The sequence below is a fragment of the Octodon degus genome, unplaced genomic scaffold (assembly GCF_000260255.1).
Source record: "Octodon degus isolate 3935 unplaced genomic scaffold, OctDeg1.0 scaffold00308, whole genome shotgun sequence".
Taxonomy (NCBI): domain Eukaryota; kingdom Metazoa; phylum Chordata; class Mammalia; order Rodentia; family Octodontidae; genus Octodon; species Octodon degus.
In genome coordinates, this window is record NW_004524884.1 from 1,646,630 (window position 1) to 1,654,363 (window position 7,734).

Genomic DNA, 7,734 nt, shown 5'->3' on the forward strand with positions numbered 1-7,734 from the left:
ATATATATCACATCAGATTTTAAATCCTACTACTGTTAATATTATGTTAGTCAAGTTACGTTTACCCTTAGGTCATTCTAGGGCTTATGTTATTGTCATATCAACTTTCTTTGATTTTAGGTAGGCCCATTTTTTTTTCTATTCATTTTAATAAGAAAATAAAATAGCAATGAAACAGTTTCAAAACAGGTTAGGAGGACAGTTACAATAATTAATGCACTGCATATTATTTTCATAGTGGTCATTCAGAAGATAAGATGCAGACATACTACCTTGTCTAAACAATATTAGTACAAACATTTCTTCTCAATGAACTAAGACAAAGTAGCTGTCTACCTAGCCTAATTATGTTGCATATACACTTTTTTTCACTAAAAATTGTCCTTTTCATACCCCCCATTTTTTATGAGAAATCGTGTTGCATTGCTGTTTAGGAGAAGCTGCATTAGGAGAAGTCTTTAAAGGACCTTTTCATAATTGACACCAGTTCAAATATTGTGGGTACTTTAATTCAGCAAAATAACCCAAAATAGTCCAACAGTCCATAATAGTAGTGGGTTGTCAGCAGAACTGATAATAGTCAGAAGTTGTTGACTTGAGCCTTTTACAACTCAACATATTAATATGCCTTTGCTTTTTATAACTCGTGGTTATACTTTTCCGCTGGATGGTTAAGATCAAGATAAAATAAGACCTATGTAACAAGAAATGTAACTTTTCTATCTGACAAGGTCAGTCAAATCCCCTCAGGATTTACCCTGACACCATATATACCACCTTGTAGCTCTTTTGTCAGTGTCAGCCATGTGGATGAGTCATGGTCATTGCACACAGGTCCCCCAACTCCATCCAGCAGCCAGGACCAGTCCTTTTTCTTTTATTCAATAATTTACATTTTACCATATTAAACCACACAAACTATAGGAGGGGCATACATGTGTTTGCAACATTACATGAGCACCTTTGATCTTTTGACCTCAGTAACTTCCATTGCTATACTAAATAACTTTAACCAGTTACTCACTGTACTTAACCATTCTTGTCCAGTTATCTGTAGTTAATTTTATTTGTATGGAAGTTAAGACATTTTATATACACTGTTATGGTTTATGTATAGTTACCCCCCCAAAAGCCTCATGCAGTGTTGGGGTGGCTTCTGGAATTTGTGATTGATGATTGTGGGTGTGGATGCTGCACCTGCTCTGGGGCAGGTAATTTGCATTTCAATGTAAGGAGGGAAGAGAAGCTAGCTGTTTGAGCTGCTGCTACTCCTTTTGTGCACTTGCTCTTTGCCTCCACCTTGAAAGGTTGTTCTCTGCCTTGCACCACTGTGCCTTGGAGCCAGCTGAATATGGACTGAAACCTCCAGTAACTGTGACCTAAATGAACCTTTCCTTCCTTCATATTGGGACTCGGGTGTTTGTCCCAGCAACAAGAGAGGAATAACTAAGACATACACACTCTCAGTATTACAGTTTCACCTAACTGTTAAATATTAATTTAAAATCAATTCATATTCTTGTATGTGGCTGTAGTTAAATGATTTTCACAGTCAAATAGCATTAGGTGTATAATTTAACTAATTCATTTTCTTGTTAATGGGCATTTGACTTTTGAGAATATTTTTCTTATTTCAGACAATGTTGTTATTAACATTATTTTGCACATCTCTTAAGGTGCATATTTAAGGGTTACTCTTGGGCAGTGCTCCTCAAAGTGTAGTTTCTAGATCACCCACACCAGTGTAAAATGGTAACTTGCAAGAGTGTAAATTATTTGGTCTCGCCCAAGATTTTCTGATTCTAAAACTATGGGGATGAACACGATCTGGGTATGATGTCAGTGCAGGTGTGTGAGATTAAAATGGATAGCAGTATAATTAATTACAATTTATGCACTTGTATTTTAAATTTTTATAATATTCATGAATATATATATATATATATATATATATATATTCCCTGTGACAATATCCTAGTTTTATGACTATATCTATAATGCATACTAAGGACTGTAAAAGCCAAAATTGCCAGAAGCTGTGATTAAGAAAGCAAAGTTAACTAGCATTTTATCAATCTGAGAAAATATATATTTAATTTGTGCTAGTGACTATTCTGTTAAACATGTTACATTCTGTTACACATGTTAGGCACATTTAAGCATAGTGGTAGGCATAATGTAACTATTATGTTAACATGAACATAATATTAAGTAAACAGAAAAACTTTTTTTAAAATTTTAAATAAGTACTCAAAAAGGGAGGTCTTTTATTTGTGTGGATAGCTCAACACATTCAATCTTATAAGTAATAAGAGAGGAAGGAGGGAAGTACTTTCATTTATGTCAATATTTAAAATAATCCTTTCTTTACTTTATTATTGTATTCACTCAATGATATCAAAAATTATGTCAAATTATAATAACTTCAACAGAGAATCTTGTCATGCTTTCTATTTTAATGGGACTGAATTTTTTCATTTTGCTTTTCATGATGACAGCACTTTGATTTTCAAAGCTAGCCTTTCCTCTTTTATGTTGATTCATATTTACTTTCTTTTGCAATGTAGGAGATCAAATCCAGGTCCTTGCTCAGGCTAGATAAGTGATTTATTCTATCACTGAGCCAAAGTTACAGTCATTTCTTTACTTTTTGTTTAAATATTTTATTAGAATATCTGATGCCATTTTCTCATATTTTTGCAATGATCGTTCATATTAGTTTAATGAATTATATGTCAACTTCTTTTTGACTTGGCTCTGGCTCACATGAATGTGAAGATCTAGAAGCACTGCAAGCTCTAAATCTGTACTTTGACAGCCAAAGACTGAAGTGATGCAATGCTAGAATTTCTATCCAAGTGCAAAAGCCTGAGGACATCAAGATTGCTAGAAATATCAATTCCAGTCCAACAGATAGCAACTTAGATGGTAAAGAAGGATTGATTGAATTGGAGTCTGAAGAAATGGCACCAACACTGACATGGTCAAAGCATGCAGTGAGGAGTTGCCTCCTACTTGAGGAAGGTTAATTATTCTCTCCAAGCATTCAACTCACTAAATAAGGACATCTCACATTAGAGAAAGCAATTTACTTTACACAGTCCTCTGATTCAGATGATAATTTGATCTCAAAACTCGCTCAAAAACATGCTGAGAATAATATTTGGCTGAATATGTACCTGGGCACTTCCTAGATAACTCAGGTGTGCACACGAAATTCACCACATATTCCAAAACTGCACTAACTCTTTCCCTTAAAGAATAAGCAACGATAGGGCTGGCCAAATAGCTAAGCAGATTAAGGAACAATCAAGCCTGTGCAAGCAGGCACAGTGGCCGGGGGTTTGATCCCCAGGCCTTCCCATTCTGTCCCTGCTTCCGGGGCGGACTGAGATGGTGATTGAGACTGGGTGTGGTGGCACGCACTTGTAATCCCAGCTCTTGGGATGCTGTAAACAGGTGGATCCCTATGAGTCTGATCTAGTAATGAGACTCTGAACACACTGTAGACCCTTCCTGAAAAAAAAAAAACACTAAAAAATTAGAAAAAAGAATAAGCAACATAATTGTTAAATATTTATTCTTCTTCCTAAACCTTAATTTAACTAATCAGATGAAAAATTCTAAATATTTCAATACTCTAATACACATTCAATACATATTATGATAATTGAAATGAGACTAAGATGAAGATAATAAAATTTCTCCTATTCATCACAAAATAAGGAAGAAACGGTTATGATATTATGACCCCTGTTTCTGCAACTGGTTACATGGCCAGAGAATATGTTATGACTTTTTGCTTCTACCCAATTTTGTTCTCTTTATCATCAGCATGTATCTCAGCTGTTCATGTAATTTTAACTTATAGTCTGACATTCCTCAAAGGGCCAGACCAGTAGTAGTACTATTTCCATGAGGTTCTTATCTTCTTCCATTAATTGTAATCAAGGACTAAAACATGCTATAAGAGATCTAATATACTCCATATATACGGGTTGTTGTCTCTATCTTAGAGTACTAACTTAATTTTCCTTTGAAAGTCATGGTCATTCAATGCAGGCAATAGAATGCCTCTTTTCTTTGCCTGCTGTTTTAAAAGTATGATGATGGCAGGCTGGATGATTGTCATACTTGCCAGTTCAAGAGAATCATTGTTAGACCATTTGGTAGAGGTGTGTAATAAACATCTCTAGGCCAGAAAAGTATAATATAAAGAACAGAAAGGAAAAAGTTTTCTAGCCAGTCCCTAAGAGTAACAGTAAATAGTATTCCTCCTATTTTCAACTCTTAATTCCAACACCCATAAATCATGACTATGGGAGAACTAGGCTACAGATACGATGCTTATTGAAGAACACACAGACTTCTTCAACTCTTTAAGATATTTCCAGGAACTCTCCTTGAAACTGTACTTGAAATTTTGTTTCTGTTATTTCTATTTTGCATGGTTGATTAGAGAGATAGATTCTATACTCTTGTGTACAACAATCTAAGAACTGCAAGTATGCTTCCAATAATAACAGAAAAAAACACATCTACATTTATTGAGGACAACAGGAAGATGCTTTCAGGGAAGAAATGCGCAGAAAAATGGTGTTGGGTGACAGGGTAATGAAAACCACCATCACATTAATAAGGACTTCAGAATTTCATTTATTTATTTATTTTTGGTGCAGGGAATCAAACTTAGGATCTTGTGCTTTCCAGACAAGTCCTATTTAGCTGACCTATTTACGGTGCCCAGGCCATGACTTTCATATTTTAAAAGATACACAGCCCAAAACCAAAATCCTTTCATAGGTTTATAGATATGATTGTAAGAAATGACTGACAATAAACTAAACCATTTCTGGGGCTTCCAGCATGCACACCTGGCTCAGAATTCACTCTCCCTAAATAACATATGTGAAATGCAGTCCACATTCATGAACCTTTAATAAAATCTCAGGTAGAAAAAGAATCAAAGTTCAGGAAACAATACCTAACATACATGCTCTCTGGACCCAAGCTTTAGAGATTTCCTTAGCCAATGTTATTTTATTTCTGATTTTCTTAGAACAATAGAACAGGCTTTGCTCTGGGATGCTGTCTGATATCTAAGGTAATGGACAGGATGGATCTCATAACCCTGATTGTTCTAACTGTACTAATTTTGCCGGCATTAGAAAAAAGTAAATTTCTAGTGTATGAATCCATTTCATTTCTTTTGTTGTGAAGAGTTTCTTAGTGAGAAACAATACTGTGTAAAATACAATCACAATCCAGAAGATATATTATAAGCCTGAAGATTGTAGATTTTTGAAGATATGTGACATGAAGAGAAGTCAAATCTCTATGCAGAGCAAAGACTTACTAAAGTAAAAATGAAGGATTCGCCACCCATGATAAAAGTAGCCCAACATAGTCAACCTGTCATCACATAGCTGGCAGTTTACCATGAAGAATGGTTGCATAGAAACAATTTGGTGTTGGTCTTTCTCCTGGTAGATTGGACACTCAGCCTAGTTGCATGTGAATTGGTCTTGCTGGATATGTCTATTTTTCTAAATTCATGTGTGACTGCCTTTCCTGTTATTAAGGTCACTATGGACATAAGCTTATTGCATGGGAGGTGGCTAGGCAAAGATGTTGAATGATAGACACATAATGTTCATTTTATCCACCTAATGATTAAAATCTTTCTCTTTTGAAGTCACTACTAGGTGTATATTTATTCCCATGTAATGCAGTATTTCTGACTATTCAAAGAAATCTATCTGTACGTTTTCCCCAAATTTCTTTGTCACTTTGTCACTTTCTTCTGAAACTTTTCACCATGTAGGTGAGACCATAGATTACAACTTAGAGATCACCATATGATCATACATAAAGCCATTTCTCCTTTCCATCAAAGTAAAAAAATTGATATGAATTTTTTATTCAAAGATTAACTGTATTGGTGATATTGAAATAAATTCCTTTAAAAAGTGCTATTTTTGTCAAGGAAACCTCACTTAAATCATACAGACTTCTAACAAATCCTGTCTGAATGAAACTATCAATTGATAGAGTGACCCCAAACTATTCTAGGAAGAATGAAATATGAGAAAAAAAATTTATTGTTATTTTGATTGTTATCTTTAGGCTTCTGATACAATAGAAGAAGCCTATTGGTTTCTCTTATGGTTCTGAGACACTTTCCAATGTTTAAAAACACATACAATGAAAACACAAGACTAATGACATGTATAACATGCAAAGATATATTTTTCTGGTACTTTTTTTATTTATTTGAGAGAGAGAGAGAGAGAGAGAGAGAGAGAGAGAGAGAGAGAGAGAGAGAGGGGTGTGTGTGTGGCCAGCTCAGCCCACCAGGGGGCAGGGCTGGCTGGCATGTGGTGCTGGGGGATTGAACCGCAGTCCCTGATGCTTTGCGAAGCTTGTTCTAAGTAGGTGCTTTAGACCACTGAGCCATCTCTCCAGCCCCGATTTTTCTGGTACTTATCCAATTAATTCTTAGAGGTGTAGCACTGTCCTCTCAACCTTCAAAATGTTCAAATAATTTTGATCATACAAGTCTGGAATGTTGAATGGGATGGATTTCTCCTTTACCTCCCTAACAGTACAAAGTAAAAACTGGCTTATATTATACATTTAATGTCCTATAAGCTAAGATTTTTTAGTGTCTACAATTATACTTGAAGCTTAAAATACAGTAGTTGCACATGAATTGCCTTTTACAGAAAGATCCTCTGAGATAATGAAGAAAATCTTCCAATATATTCACAAAAACATTAAAGAAGTAAATTTATTTCACTTTGTTGTTCTTCTGTTACAGGTCTCAGCGTCTCTGCCACAGGGGGCTCTTTGTTCCCAGTCTAAATGTCTCCAAAATAGCACTAGCTGAAAATACACATCACTATTTAAATTTTTGTTTATGTACTGTCTCTAACAAGTTCTTTATATGGAGTTATTTATGGGGAAAATGTTAACTGCGTGAATTCATGTTGATATACTAAAGGCTGATTTAAGATAAAAAATGACAGGGCCGGCCTGTTAGCTCAGCAGACTAAAGTGCCTGCTTAGGCAAAGCACAGAGGGCAGGGTTTCGATCACCAGTGTGACCCCTGGGTGCTCTGAGAGGGCCATTGAGACTGAGGTTGGTGATGCACACTTGTAATCCCAGTGCTTGGGAGGATGAAAACAGGAGAATCACTGTGAGAGAGCCCCTGAACACCCTGTAGACCCATCCCTAAATACAGAGAAAAAAAGATGGAAAATGACAAGACAGGGCCAGCCAAATGACTCAGTGGATTACAGCACCTGCAAGCAGGCACAGGGGCTGGGGGTTCGATTCCTGGGTCTGTCGTGCTGGCCCCTACCCAGGGCATGCTTAGATGGCAATTGAGACTGGGCATGGTAGCACACACCTATAATCTCAACTCTTGAAAGGCTGTAAACAGGCAGATCTCTATGAGTCCCATCCAGTAATGAGACCCTAAATACCCTGTAGACTCTTCCCTAAAAATACAAAAAAAAAGAAAGAAAGAAAGAAAGAAAAATGGCAAGACATAAAATTTGCTACTGTGCATACATAAATTAGAAAAAATGTATAGTCTTTAAATTTTATGTTTAGGCAAACACTCTACCCCTGAGGTACACCTTAAGACCAAAATTTTATGTTTATTCATTTATTTTTTGTTTTCATTTTTCCCATAATTTTATTGAGAAATAAATAGCAATGAGATAGTT